Below are 15508 nucleotides of genomic sequence, written 5' to 3' on the forward strand. Positions count from 1 at the left end.
CTTGTCTGCTTACAATTTGAGTTACAGGTAATATTCTTGGGGGTGAAAAGGAAATTTCCCCTCCTGCAGGTATGTTTCTCCCCTGAAGTGATCTTGCTGTGATTGCACATCAAGGAGTGGCGTGTGTGTGTGTGTGTGTGTGTGTGCACACCATATGCTTGGGGTTCTGCATAAGGAGACAGAAGGAAAGAGAAGGACTCGCCTACGAGTTGCAGCTGGGTGGGTGTGGGCAGCTCTCATCTGGGGACATTTTCCCATGATAAGGGAATGCAGACACGTGGGAGAAAAGACCAGCCAGGGATAAGGTTACCCAACTGCCTTTTGGTGCAGAGAGACGCCAGGCCACACGGAGGGGATACCGGGCTGCACCGCGACTCTCGGCCGTTGGGTCTCGACACACTGGCCCCCATTGCCTCCCTGCCATCTTCCCAGACGATAGGGGGGCCCGTGCGTCCAAGAGGCCCCACAGCCTCTGCCTGCAGGTGTCGCACTAGGAGCGCTGCCCGCCCCCTCCTCGCCGGCCCCCGCCCCCGGCCCCGCCTTTCCCGCGTTCGGCCCCCGCCCGGCCGGGCCCCTCCAGCCTCTCCTTGCGCAGCCGCCGCCAAAGCCTGGAGAAGTGGAATCTCGCCGGCGCCGTTCCCTAGCGGGACTCGCGGAGCGGCACTGGGCATGCTCAGTCGCCGGATCCCGTCCTGAGCTCAAGTAGGAAGCTCGTGCGCTGCACCCGCAGCTGATCCGGGCGCTCCGGGGAGGGCGAGACTGGAGCAGAGCTGCCGGGCGCCGGAGCCGAGGCGAGCGCCGCGCGCACCGCCGGTGAGCCTCAATTTCTTCCTTGCTTTTACCCTGGACCGCGGGGCGGCCCGGGAGTGCTGGCGAGAGATCCGGGCAGCGGCAGGGGCAGCGGCGTGCGGCGGGTGGCTGCGCGTAGCCCCGGCGGCTGCCCTTCTCCTCCTGGCCCCGAGGGCTGCGCGGCCACTGCCGCCCGCCCAGCCGCAGCCACAGCTGCAGCAGCTGCCGCCGCATCTGCAGCAGGCGTCCGCTGCGGAGTCCCGTGCGCCCTGCGCCCGCGCCGCAGGGCCGGGTGGCACGGCGACTGCGGGCTCACTCCTTGACTTCCATCCCTCCTGCTTCCCGGCGCGCTCTTTCCCTCGGCAGCCCGGGCTTGGCAGGGCCTGGGGCGGGGGAGACAGGGTTGGAGGGGGTGCACCTGGGTAGGGGCTGCGGAGGGGAAAAGTGAGGGTGGGCGCCGGCGAGGAAGAGCGCACACCCCCTTTCCCTGGCACCGGCCTCGGCTGTGCGGCTGGGCTTTCCCTCCCCGGGCGGCGGCGCGCTCCTGCCGCGGAGTTGGAGACCCGGCTGGCTTCTCCGCGGTTCCGAGACTAGCCGCTTCGAGATCAAAGGGGGAAAAGTTCATTTTCCCCCTCGGAGGCAGAGAGAGCGTTTTAACTAGAAAATGGCTGTGCGAAGGGGACCTAATCACGGAAGCTGGCCACTGGGTTCTGAAAGCCCCTCTACTCCCCGCCGGGCAGAAGAGAGGGTTGAACGCTAGAAATGACATTTGTGCGATGAAAACATTGCTGGACCGAGGGAGGGTGCCGAGTCCCATAGAAACAATGAAAAGATGGTTTCGACGTTGGTGAAGAGATCTAGAACCCAGAGGTCAGAGGCCCAGGGCCCAGGGAACGTAGAACTTGAAGTAGAAAAAAAATAAATTGTCTGGAGAAATCAGATTTAGAGTTGTGGCCGTTTGGTAGTCAAGTTCTGCGCAGTTTAGAGCTACGACTGTCTCAAACGTTTTTGGGTGGATCGAGTGGTTGGGGAGGGTCAAAATTGAGAGGAGATAGGGTCAGTGTCGGAGGCTCCGACAGGACCGGGCTCTCAGAGGGCACAGTCTTATCTAAAAAGTGCCTCAGTCACTGACTTTCCGCGCATGATGACTTAGGTGAGATACCTAAAGGATTATCATAAAATGATGCCAGCAGTGGTGTTTGAATTTCAAGAACCGAGGAAACTTTGTGAGGTTGGCATTGGTTTGTCATTTAATATTCCACCAATTTAAAAAACAGTGGCATCCTGATCTGTCGCTTTGGATTTGTGTCTCTTAAATCTTTTGTTTTCTTGTCGTAGGTTGATATTCCAAATCTTGTCCTCCCAATGGCCATGATAATTAAAGAAAATCTGAATTTGTGTTGCTGGCCTTTCAGGAACAGACAGAATCCTTGAAGGGGGATTTCTTTATGAATTAGGTAGCAGCTTTGTTGTGTTTTCAGTTTTTAGCTTGAAGGCAATATTTGTTCAACAATTGTCTATTGGAACTTGCAGAGTCCTAGAAATGGCACTGTTTTGGAAGGAAGACATTTGTCAGGAGGATGAGGAGCCTCCAGGTTGGGGAAAATGCTGGGAGAACACAGGTGGCAGCAGAGTACAGTGGGCTGGTAGATCAGAGAGGGAAGAACAGATGCAAGATTTCTATTGCTGTCCTTTTGTCATCAGCTTACTAGATGACCTCGAAAAATCGCTCAGAGCCTTCATAAACTGGGGTTGGTCTAGATGTTTTTTCAGAGCCTTTGGGAAAAGACTCTAAAGTTGAGACCGTTTTCCAGGGAAGGTGTCTATGTCTTATACTTTGATTCTCTTTTAAAGATACTTTTAATTAAATAATTTACCTCCACGGAGCCAGCAGGATTCTGCTTTCTGAAACTTTTTTAAAGTGGTGGTGGAAAAACTTGACGATCCTAAGTGTAAAAGACTGGGAATTTACATTTAACTGGAGTACTATGAACACTGACTACAGAATTTTTTAGGAAAAGACTGAACATCGAAAGAATCCATGTGTACAAAGACAAAATATTTTAAAACTGTTACTCTTTTTATGTCATGTTTCAACTTTTTGATGATTGTTTTCTTTTCCTGCCACCAGAGAAACAACAACAAACACTGAATTTTCTTTCTGTTACAGCAGGAATTAATACCTAAAGCCTTGCCATAATATTAGAATAGTGTTATGTTGATTACCCTGATTTCTGGATATCTAAATTTATCTTTCAAGAAAAATGGAATGTTGTCTATCTATACCTTTTTCAGTTACGCGTTTAAAATAGGCAATACCTTGATGATGTAACACCTTGAGTTTTCCAGGGGTGGTGTTAGTGCCATGGAGTCATTTCCACCTCATAGCAAGCCTGTGTCCAGCAGAGCGGAACCCTGCCTGGTCTTCTTGCATTGTTTTCTCATCTTCTGGCACTATATCAGACAATGCTCCGCTATAATTCATAGGGTTTTCATGGCCAATTCTTTTTGGAAGTGGGTGGCCAGGTCCTTCTTCCTGGTCTGTCTTAGTCTGGAAGCTTCACTGAAACCTGTCCACCGTGGGTGACCCTGCTGGTATTTGAAATGCCAGTGGCGTAGCTTTCAGCATCACAGCAACAACATGCAGCCACCACAGTATGACAACCAACAGATGGGTGGTGTGGTTCCCTGACCAGGAAACAAACCCAGGCTGCGGCGGTACACGGAGTCTTACCACTAGACCATCAGGGCTGGCTTCCAGGGGTGTAGGACAGAATTTTAGGAAAGTATTGTAAGACGGTATTACTAGTTAAGTGGATGATACTTATTTTCCTACCCAGGTTAAGGAAACTAGCATTTCTTCGCTACTATGTGTCAAGCCTGGTATTAAGCTCCTTACATGTATTATCTTATATGTCAGCATCTTTGACATATAAATATCAGCTTCCTAAGAAAACCCCTCTGAGAAAGTGGACAATCCTTTGATTGCATAGCAATAGAACTTGAGAGTTTTATCTCATGAGAATATCTTCAACTGGTTTAATTATTATTCAATAAGCATTCTCTTGTAAAACATATTTGATTTGCTGTTTAGAATTAGATATGGTTGGAAGAGCACGAATGTTTTTAAGAAGCTTCCGTCCAGATTTAAAAACTGCTTTGTGTTTATTCATTTTCAACAATGTTGTACTACCAACAAATAAACTTAAAAAGAAAGATAAACTCAGATTACCATTTTAATTTTAATGTATTGTTAGTGAATATTCTGCATGTTGATATGTGTTGATAGCGATTCTCTCAGTTGAAATGAAAGACCACCAACGAGGGACTCCTAAGAATTGCCTTCTGGGCTGGGCTTGTCTGCTACGTTAATTTACTGTGTAACCTTGGGAAAGTCAGTTCACTTCTCTGGGCCTTAGTTTTCCCATCTGTAAAATGAGGGAGTTGCAGTAGAATGCATCCTTTGGGTGTCTCGATTGGGTCTTTCTTGTCCATTCCGGGGGTCTGTGATGCAGCCATTTGAGGAGGGGGACTTCTTTTAGAGCACTTAGATGAAGCTGATTTTGTGTTTCACTAAGTCTAGCCTGTCCTGCTTTGTCGAATTTTTTGGCGGATTCCTACCTCCCTTTAGTTTTTATTTGTCAAAGAATGGTTGTCATAAAATTAGCTCTTTGTGGCCCTGCCAAGTCTAGGTAGGAGATAAAATGATCAGGTTTGCGTAAAGCACATTAGACATTTGAAACCATCTGCTGATGTCACATAGCATCTTCTGAGGGGAGACGCTGCTCTTGAGCAGACAGGCAGTCTGAGAAAGGAGTCTCCACCAGGGCCGCAGAGGTGGTGTTCCGTGCCTTGGTTGCTGGTGGCCACCTGCGTGAGTTTTGGCAAGCCTTTCCCATGTCCCTGTCCTCTCTCTTCAGCCCTTGATCAGAAATGCAGCCTCTGGTCTCTGGAATAAAATTATCATTTCATGTTAACACCATCGCTGTACTGGGCAGGTGCCCTTGGTCAGCCGCTGTAGTAGCAGGAGTGACGGCCGTTGAAAGGTGCCTCCTCATCGTTGGCAAGATCATGACCTTTTTTTTTTTGGCAAGCTATGATGATGGGGCAGAGAGCAAAGGAAAGCGATCCCTTTTGGTGTTTTTAGTGCACTTTGCTTTCAAGATGCTCACAAAACTTGGCCTCATTAACCTTTAAGTGACACAGGTGAGGAGAAGCCTGAGTTGTTATCTGTATTTAAATAATTGATAACAAATGGACTGTGAGTCTGTGCTTGTGTTCATCACCAGGGCTCCAGGGCTGCTGGGCCTCTGCTAGGCATGGGCAGTAGCTCCAAAGCTGAGATGAGAGCTGTAAGAGAGGAAGGGAGGGCATAGAGGGGAGAAAGTCAAGTCATCACGACTTGACGAGAGGTAAGAAGCCTGCATGGGTTTAAAGGTATTAGAGGCCTTTGGGTGCAGACATACATGAGTGAAACACTCGCTTTCTACAGAATCTCATTCCCATAATATGTGAAGCTTACCTGTCTTCCAAGCATTGAACAAATGCTAGGACAGGCATTACTGTTATAATCAGGAAAAAAGTCCCAAGGTATAATCTGTTGGTATATAAAATATCCAGATTCATGTGGACAAAGATGAGAAGAGAACATGGAAAAAATGAATAGTATGGAATTATGGATTAATGTTTTTCTTTACTGTTTGTTAATGATTCGACGGTGGATATAAATAAAGTGAACCATTCTGTCCTTTGCCTCTTGTGGAAATCTTGTCTGCTAGGTGACAGCTGAGGTTTCTGAAGGGTGCCTCCACTGGAAATCATGCTTCATGGGTGCTTAGAGCCTGAGGAACAGTGTTTTGCTTTTTTCCTTTTACAGTTGACTAAAAAGATTGCCGTTTGGAACTGAGCTGGGAGACGTGTGTGCTTAGGGGGCCGAGGTCGGGGAGAGAGCTCCAGAGAGTGGAGGGAGAGGCCGTCGTGGAAGAAGGAAGATGTGACATTACAGGTGGTGTGGAATGTATCATTTACACACTCACTGCCCCATGAACCAGAGCGTTTCCACACAATTTCAAAGTAACCGAGTGTCTACTACTTAGATCCAAAGCACAGTGCTAGACCTGCAGGCCACTGTTTATTGGCGATATTTTTGCTGCCTTTATTCACTACATCATCATCATTATCACTTTGATATTTCCTAAGTGTGTTCAAGTTAGAAGATGTGTCCTCTTCTCTGAGATTATACCCCTCCAAGGTGGGATAAGATTTCTTTAATGAATTGATGAGAATATTTTTATTTGGCAGCTTAATAGTCCATGAAATTGATAAGTCTGGGAATCCAGGCATGGGATGTAGAGAGCCCTGCCCTCAGGATCCAGCTGAATGATGGCAGCCAGGCCACACTGGAGCTTGTGGGTGGGCTGATGGGGCCTCTGGGCCTGCCGGGAATGGAGAGTCACTGGTACAGACCCAAGGTCCTGGGAGCGGGGAAGAAGCTAATTTTGGAAGTGCTCTGGGAAACAGAAAGTATTTTTGAATTATAGCCTAAGAATGACAAGGAAAGTGCCAAGATGAAAGATGAGGGTCTGAGAGAGCAGAAAGGACAAGTGATCAAAATGTGAATTTTAGCTGGCAAGACCTCAAAATGACAGGTCTTAGTGTTTGTTTCTTTGTGTGCAGGCCTCTTTCTGCCCAGACAGCACGCTTTAGCAATTTGGGGTTGGTGATTTTAGGAAATGCTAATGGAGTCGAGGTCATAGAACCAAGAATTGTGTAATAGCCAGCTCGGTTTGGACGGCTGCAGTATCATGCCCTCTAGGGCGAGCCTTGATGAATCACTAGAGGAAACTTAAGAATAATTTGCTCGTGGAATTGATATTATTCACCTTTGGTTTTCATTGCTGTTGGGGGTTTGGAGGAGAGTAAAAAAAAAAACTAAATTGTTTCTGAGTTTTAAGTAGTAGGTTAAGAAAATAAATAATGTATTTTCAGATAATACTTTAAAAATCTGTGCTTAGTAATATTTGGATCTCACTGGTCGTAATAATAATGTATTATAATGTTATTGGAGTGGAGCTTTTCCTTTGTGCTGAGAGCTTCATAGCTGTTACCCTATTTCGTTCTTACCAAACACTGTGGTCCTGTCCCCATTTCAGAGAGAGGGAAACTGAGGTCCTTTTCACTGAAGGCTGCACAGTGAACAATGATGCTTGCCTTGGAACTGTAGTCAGTACGGAGGAGTCCATGGGTTGCTGAGGAGCTGACAGGATGAAGAAATGACATTTATTAATTGGGGGCCAACTCTGTTCCTGGTGCTATACAGGAAACATTTCATTGAGTCTTTTGGGGTACCTCCTTATTTCCCCTTTTGTAGATGAGGAAAGTAGGGCTCAGAAAAGTGTAAGGACTTGCCCAGGCCCTAAACAAAGCCCATGTTCTTCTTTGCATCACACCATGAAACCTTCCTAAATTCAGCATTTGGGGAAAAGGTGAAAATTTCACCTTTCATCCATTTTCCAAATGGATGTTAACCTAAATGTGTATTTTGTGGTGGAATGGTTTCCTCCCAATTATGGCCCCAATGTGCATTTCTTTGATCCAAACACAAATTGAGTTGTAGGAAAATCCAAATATAATTTCTAAATATGTTTGAAACTAGGGATTGCTGTGTTGACTCTCTCTGGGCAGATTCTAGTCTAGAATGTTTCTTTTGTAAGTAAAATACACGGCATTCTGATTTCTTGTCGCGTGCCGATCAGGAGGCAATGTTGGGATGACAGAGGCTTCTAACGACTGGGAAAAGGACAGGTGAGGATTTCAGGGCTTCTCCAGCAGCCCTGTGGCTGACTTGAGACTCCTGGCTGCTAGAGTGGTGGGTCTGGAGAGAGGTCCCCAGCACCCTGGATGATGGTGCCTCTCCCTGGGAGCATCCTGCATGCTCCTGGGTGCTGGCTCTGTAATTACTTTCAGATCTTCATTTAGTTTCCCAAGAAGACTTTTGTCTTGGTCAAGAGAGTCCGTGGACTCGCCACATGGAGTATCCTGATTTGCTGGTAGTACTGTTTCTCAGTGGAAGTGTATAAATTAGAATTTCCTGAGCATGAGTTAGGTTTCTCAAATCAATTCATTCGTGAGTGAACTAATACAACTGAAATGTCTGAACGTAACTGAGGCATGGTGGACTCACAGTGAACTCAGGGGTGTATAGATACTTCGGGAAGCACTGACTCAACCTCACATACTTCTAATGATCTGATCAGAACCTCTTAATAAGAACCAAGTTTTATTCATTTATACCTTTTCCGGATCCCTGATGAAAGCCGACATGCATTCATTTGGTGACACCCAGAAACCTCAGCTGCATTTGTTCTTGCCCTTGTTCAGCAAATGTTTATTGTGCATATACTTTGTGCCAAGCCCTGTGTGAAGTTCTGGAAGACAGAGAGCAATGTACCAGAGTGTCGGTTATAAGGGGCTGCCGTGGAGGCACGTGTGTGAGGTTCTGAGAGAGGGCTGCGAGGGAGGACTGTCCGCACTCTGCTGGAGTACAGAGGCTTCACAGGATAGGAGATGTGGCAGGGACTCCTTGTGTAAACCCCTGCTACAGAGAACCCCTCAGCCGTCTCTTTTTCCGTTTGTTCTTCACTCAAATAGAACTGTTGTAGCCTGTTTCTTCTACCCAACACCTAGGATTTGCCACCCCTTCCATAAGGGACCTACAGATATGGCCTTTCAACTCTCTGTCGCAGTGGTTCTCAAGAGGAGCAGTTTTGCCCTCCAGGGAACATTTGGCAATATCTGGAGACATTTTTGATTGTCTTGACCGTGGAAGGAATGCTCTTGGCATCTGGTGTGGAGGATGCTGATAAACATCTGACAGCGTAGGCATAGGACAGCCCTCTGGGTAGGTAGTAGGGATTTGGTGCTTAAGAACCAAACTCTTAGATTCCATACTGCTCTGCAATTTAACAGCCATATGACTGCAGACAACAGAGTTATGCTTGGACCGCAGAATTCACGGTGCTTCAGATTCCTCATCTGTAAATAGGCATACCAGTGGTACCTATATAATATGGTTGTTATGAGGATGTCAGGAGTTAATATATGATAGGTGAACAATACTTGGCATGGAGTAAGATCTTAACTGTTATCATTATTTCAAATTTTAAGCAAAAACTTTAACTTTTGACTCTAAAGACCTTGGCGTTTGGAGAATCCAGGGCAGCTGAGTTTGTGGGACCACCTCTCAGTATGCTTTGGTGGAAGAATTTGCCCTTGATTTTGTTTCTCTGGTTCCCTTTAGTCCATGGGTTTTATTTTCCAGTTTCTACCTCCTGATTCTAGGACTGTCCATAGCTTTGCCTTTCATCCTATTTTTCCCAGGGACCCATATTTATGCCCTTAATGAACCTTCCCCTAGAGGACTGAGAAATATATTTATGATTTTCCTTCGCTCTGGCTATTTTGGGAATGGTGAGAAAATGGGAAGCAGGTCAGGGGAGATGTTGCCTCACTTCCTGATTGTCACAGTTCCCTTCTCTCTCAAATTCTGTGCAGGATTGAGAGGCAGGTGGTAGTGCCTGCTTTGTAACTCTTCCCTCTACACCCACCAGTTCTACCCCCAAGTTAGGTGCCTGCTCTTTCCAAAATACCCTGCAATTGGGTCACATTATGTGCCTGCTTGAAATCATTTCTAAAAATCAAAGCAAAGACGTAGACTGTCAGAAGGATTTGAAATGTCTCTGTCCTCTACTTTGAGGCTTTGCAGAATTGTTCTGAAAACAAAAGAAAGCAAATTTATCTCAATTTCGTCGCAGTCTCTCTTCGCCTAGAACTGTGTCTTACTTTCACTTGCAAAAGTGCTCAAACCATGGTCCTTTCTGACTTTCCGCAGGAAGATGAACTCGCAGACTTCACTCAACAGATCAAGTTTACCGTTGAATGTTCGTAACGTAATTGACTTGACACTTTTCATTCAGTGTTTTGAATGATATCAACAGACTAGAGAAAAATTAAAAAAGTTTAGTTGTTAAAAGCTTTCTAATTCCTTCCCCCTGACATGGTCATCTCTCCCTTGAATGAGAGCAGTGGCCTCTCAGTGGCCTCCTGGCTTGTCCAGCTCCATTCATTCAGTTTGGCTTCCCAAGCATTGGGCGCTGTTCCAAATGCTGCACTTGGAAACTGACCAGGATAGAAACTGACCAGGGTGGCCACTGCCTCTGCCTGCTGGAAGCTCTCAGTCTTTAGGGAAAGACTAACAACTAAAGAACTAAGTATGATAAAGTGTGGTGTGTGCTAACCAGGAGGAGAAGGACTCAGTGCATCCCAGACCAGCACCTACCCTGGTTGGGTGTGTGAGGCAAGGCTTCCCAGGGAAGAGATGCTCAATCTGTCCCACAGTGTACCTGGCACTTCCATCTCTGAAGCTGTGAAAGGCGCCACTGACTCTCTAGCTCCCACTTGGAGCCTTGTCCGTTTCTGATAGTGTGCCTCTGCTTTCCTGCCCACCGCTATTGTCTCTCACCTAGGAGTCTGCAGCTGCCTTCTCTGTGGCCTCTCTCTGTTCTCTAGACTGCCTCCAAGGGGATCTTCTGAAATCTTCTGCAGGTCTGGGCATGTCCATCCCAAACCTTCAGGGGCTCCTCACTGCGATCAGGATGAAGTTCCAGCTCCTTGGTGCCACACCTGACACTCTTCATGATCTGCTGTGCTCTCTGTCTCATGCTCTGAGCTTCAGCCACACTGTTCTTACAACATACGGAGTTTTCTCTGGCCTTGGGGTTTTATCCTCTGTTCCTGTTGCCTGCAGCCATCCTTATTGTCTGTCTGTTCTTTACCTGCTTGACTTTTGTTCCTCCTTCAGGAAGTAGCTTAGTCATCATCCACCTCAGTGTACGTCAGAGCGACCTGAGGGCTTGTTAAAACACACGTGGCTGGCCCCACGCTCAGAGTTTCTGATTCCAGAGGTCTGTGGCTGGCCTGATGAAAGTTTGCACTTCTCACAATTTCCCAGGTGATGTTGATGCTGCTGGTCTGGGGACCATAGTTGGAAGACCCCTGGGGCCCATGATCACCCAGGACAGGGCAGCTGGTCCTCCTTGTTCCCACCCGAGCTCCGCACACCTGCTCACTCATGCCTTTGTTGTCACACTGCCTGGCCACTCTGTTTCCCTGGCTTCTCCTCTGGTCTGTAAGCCCTTGAAGGACAGTACTGTTGCTTCTTGGTCTCTGTGCTCCTAGTGCTTAGAAATTCCTGGGTGCTGTATAAACATTTGTCAAAGAATGAAGATATGAATGAAAAAGAATCTTATCATTGGAGGCTTTAGTAAATATGCCCCAGGGCATTTTCAGCAGCTAGTTTTTCTGAAAGTTTTTCTCTAGTTATGATAGTATAGGCTTATAGCATGATGAGGTCAATATGAGTTTGCTTAACATTGTCGTTTTGTGTCCAAATTCTGGAAAGGTCTAGGGGAGTGGCTCACTTTAAACCTATTATTGTTTCAAAAATATGTAGTTTTCTCATAGCGGCTCAGTATGAGAGTATGTGTCCAAAGGAAATGCAGCTCTCATTTAATTTAGCAACCATAGCATAATCATGGCCTCTTTATTTGAAATAATAAATCACATTGAACTATAATTAAATGTAACCAGATGTCTGAGTAATCATTGCTTCAAGCCAGAGGAAAGGATAGCTAGACTACTTTATTTACTTAGTCAGTCTGCAAATGTTTCTTGAGCACCTACTGTGTGCCGGTAGGCCCTAGGATGTGGCAATGGGTAAAACGCTCACTGCTGTCTCTGTGGGAGGTGCATTGAAGACAACAGAGATGTGTGACGTGATGCAGAGTGCCTCGTGGGCTCCTTTAGATCGAGTGGTCTGAGTAGGTGACTGTTAAGCTGTGTGCTGTGTGGCAGTGAGTGATGGCCGTGTCAAGATCATGACATGGAGAGGAGCAACCTCAGGCCAAGAGAATGGTGCAGAGGGCCTCACTTTAAGACGTCTCTTCAAGGAGCCTTAATCCCCCTGTAGTCCTGAAGACTGGACTGATGTCACCTTACTGTGCTGTCTGCTTCTCCAGGCCTCAGCTCTAACCTTGCTTCCACGGCCTCTAATGTGATGCTTCCCAAAGTGTGTTCACTAAAACCCAGGTGACTGGAAGTACATTGTGAATAAAGGTTTCTGCTGTCAAGTTCATCTTCTCTCCCCATTAACATATTCGAGAAGTCCTCCAGAAAAAAATCTTCATTTAATCCAGTGTTTGCCTGTGGGTCCATTTTGTACAGTCTCCTGTGAACTAGTGTTTTTTGGTGCACATCTTGACACCAGCTCTAAAGGTGCTGCTTTGTGTACCCCTAACGGCTGTTTGACGTGATACGGACTTCTCTCTACCCTCCACCTTCCGCTCACCCTTCAGTGGCTGGCTGGTCGTCATAGTGGACTTGCAGGATCTTTGTCGGAAATAGGATTTTTCAGGTTGGTTTTCCTCATGCTTTGTGCCCAGTTGATCAGTCTCACTGACTTGTGTCCAAAGAGAAACAACATTTAGAGTCCCAGAGATCATTGCTCGTCTGCTGCATTCAGGGAGGAGCTGGCTGTAATGTCACGTGGGACTCAAGCCGTTTCTGCACGTCTCAGTTAATTTAATGGAGAGTGGTTTTTGACTTGAATTGTTCAAACTATGACTTCATCCTATCTTCTTTTGGATATATAGACATTTCCTTGGATGTCCATTGCCTAAGTGGAAGTAGGGAAAGAGGAGTAAGACCTGTTGGAGTTACTAAGGGTGAGCATTGGGTATGGGAAAAATAAACTTGGGGTTGGACTTGGTTAACATTATACTGGGTTTTTGCTGACATTTTGGAATCTTAATCTCAACTTAAAAATACTGGCTTTTAGATTTCTCTTTTTTTTTTTTTTTGAGGCAGATTAGCCCTAAGCTAACATCTGCCAATCCTCCTCTTTTTGTTGAGGAAGACTGGCCCTGAGCTAACATCCGTGCCCATCTTCCTCTACTTTATACGTGGGACGCCTACCACAGCATGGCTTGCCAAGCGGTGCCCTGTCTGCACCCGGGATCCGAACCAGCGAACCCCAGGCTGCTGAAGTGGAACATGCGAACTTAACTGCTGTGCCACCTGGCTGACCCCTAGATTTCCTTTTGGTTGAGGTATGTTTAGTTTTGGTCCTTCCTGAAGTAAGAGCGGATGGACTGGGTCTGTCTTTTTGAAGTTTTGTTCTCTGATAATCTTTATGGTTCTGATTTGGCACAGCAACTGGGGAAAGGGACACGGTGGGGCAAGCTTACTGAAAATTTTCATTTGAGGGAGAGCCCAGGATGAGTCTTTTTGAAAAGAATATTTGTGTAGAGAGAATAATTCAGAGTAAAAGAGCATTTGGCTCACTTGTCTGGGATGGGAGGCAGCCCCTGTCCTGTGCTGCTGATTTTTTATGCTTGGGGCAATTTCCAGAAAGATGCACTGGGGCTTAACTGAAAAGAGGATTAGAAGAAGCTGCAGATATAGATGGAACAGCCCCAGAAACAGTCCACCCAGGCAGAGAACCAGGCCTGGAGCACTAAAGAGAAATAGGGCTTGGCATTCCTGGGGGTTCCTTCTAGAAGGTTCCGGGAACTGAGACTTTGAATTTGGAATGATTGGTCCTTTTGGGTCCTCCTTGTTGGGGTACTTTTTTCTTGGCATTTGTCCTCTCCCTACATGAGACAGGAAATTTAGTATGAACAGTGGGTATATTGGATGCCATTACTGTGAACAGGATCTCTGTGTCTTTGATCCTCTAGTGTCCCAAAATTCAGGAGGAAAAACTCCCACATTCAAATTAAATGTTTTCCAATGATTTGAGCAGAAAATATATGAGCAGTGGTGCTATGAAAGTAACACTCGCTGCTCTTATTTATGAGACTTAGCAATTGGGTCAGTGTTGTTTTCTAAAACTGTCTTTTTTCCAGGACTTGAAGTTATTTCTACTAAAATAAATAAAGGAAGTCTTGCATTCCATCAACTTGTGTGTAATTGTCTCCCGATCAAAGTCATCTCCTGCTGACTTCAGTTTTATTTCATCTTAAATCATTTTCCTTTACTGGTATTAGATCTTGCTGTTATGTGTGTATTTTACAAGCTGCAAGTGGAAATAAGAAACAAAAATAAGGTGTGGAGTTTTGTTGAATTTTATCTTTTTCCTCCCTTAGTTCTGAGAACATGCGGATTTCAAGAAAAGCCAATAAAAAAAACTGGGGAAAACGTTGATTTGTGGCATTATTGTCCTTATTTCCTGTAAAGAAAACAGGATTTTCATTAGATGCTGTTGTGCTGTTTTCCATTGAGAAAGATAATAGTGGGATGGATGGCTGCATTCGGAGTTTATATGCATTTATGCTTAACATTTAAATGATTTTTGTATGAACATTTGTGAAAGTGTCTTCTTTCTGCAGCACCTACTATTAAACAATGTGATACTGTCTTGCCAAGAACAATTGCCTTGTATCAGAGTGAAACTTCAGGCAAATTTAACTTATTTCTACCATAGGAGAGCTCAGTGGATACAAGTTTTCATGAAAGCACGTTTATTTTTCCTTAGTGCTGACTTTGAAAGTGGATTTTTGAAATCCTTGGAGGTATATAATTTTGATAGATGGTTAAGTGAAAGGAATATATTCAATGTGATGTAATTATGAAGATTTCATTCGCATAAAGCAAAAGATTATGAGAGAATGAGTAGAAATGAAAATGATGTGGTTCTGTGGTGGGATTGTGGATGATTTTGTTGGCTTTCTCTCTCTTCTTCCTCCCTAAGCATGCTTAGCATATTTATATCCTTTTAGCGATGAGTAAAAGGGGAAAATAATTCTCACGTGTTCTTTTTAAATTCTTCTAAATGATGTGCATTTCAGGGGTATCTCTTCAAGGCGACTGACTGGGAACAAAAGAGAACTGGCATTATGCTTCGTAAAATAAGCCAGTCATGGAAGGACAAATGTTGTATGAATGTACTTATATGCGGTACTTAGAGAAGTCAGATTTGTGGAGACAGAAAGTAGAAAGGTGGTTGCCAGGGGGTAGGGGAAGTGGGGAGTTATTGTTTAATGGGTCCAGAGTGTCAGGGAAGAAGAAAAAGTTCTGGAGATGGATGGTGGTGATGGTTGCATGACAGAATAAGTGTACTTAATGTCACAGAACTGTACACCTAAACATGGTTAAAATGGTAAATGTTGTTATGTATATTTTACCACAATAAAAAAAAATATTTAACCTAAAAAGAAAAGGAAAAGAGAGAGAACTGGTCCTGTGTCCTCACCAGCCCAGGTTCTGTGACCCAAGGAGTCTTGTTATTGTCAATTTGGAACCTGAAGGAGGAATTAATTTGTGTTAGACTGAAGCTCTTCCCATTGTGTTCTAACCTCTGTGCAATCTGCCACTGGGGCTGAAGCTTTGAGGGGTGAGGAGTACGCAGACCCCAAGAGTTGGGGAGGCTATAGGTGCCGCTCACCTGAACCTAATACTGAGCTCCTGTCTTTTCCAAAGCTTGCTTTTGTGTGAAATTAACACTTATCTGGACAAGTTTGAAGTTGTGAATTGGGTATGCTCTGTGTGGGGCGTGTGTTTGGTTGTGTCTATTACTGACTTCTACCTTGGAGATGAATTGATTAAGTAAAATTAAATCCTCATTGAGCTGACCTCCAAAACTGTGGCACCCTTTGCATTTATT

General features: G+C 45.5%; 1 protein-coding gene across 8 annotated transcripts in view; it reads left to right on the forward strand.

Annotated features, from left to right (window-relative positions):
• The first annotated feature begins 640 nt into the window (after nucleotides 1–640).
• Nucleotides 641–15508, forward strand: part of LOC124232924 (amyloid beta precursor protein binding family B member 2) — a 364177-nt gene continuing 349309 nt past the window's right edge. For 4 of the 8 annotated variants that reach the window (XM_046649835.1, XM_046649836.1, XM_046649837.1 and 1 more), the window contains exon 1: nucleotides 644–813. The gene's annotated coding sequence lies outside the window, so the exon portion shown is untranslated. Of the gene's footprint in view, nucleotides 814–15508 lie in introns of all 8 variants that reach the window. The other 4 variants (XM_046649840.1, XM_046649839.1, XM_046649841.1 and 1 more) reach the window with 2 other exon arrangements.

This window comes from Equus quagga, unplaced genomic scaffold (assembly GCF_021613505.1).
Source record: "Equus quagga isolate Etosha38 unplaced genomic scaffold, UCLA_HA_Equagga_1.0 146_RagTag, whole genome shotgun sequence".
NCBI lineage: Eukaryota > Metazoa > Chordata > Mammalia > Perissodactyla > Equidae > Equus > Equus quagga.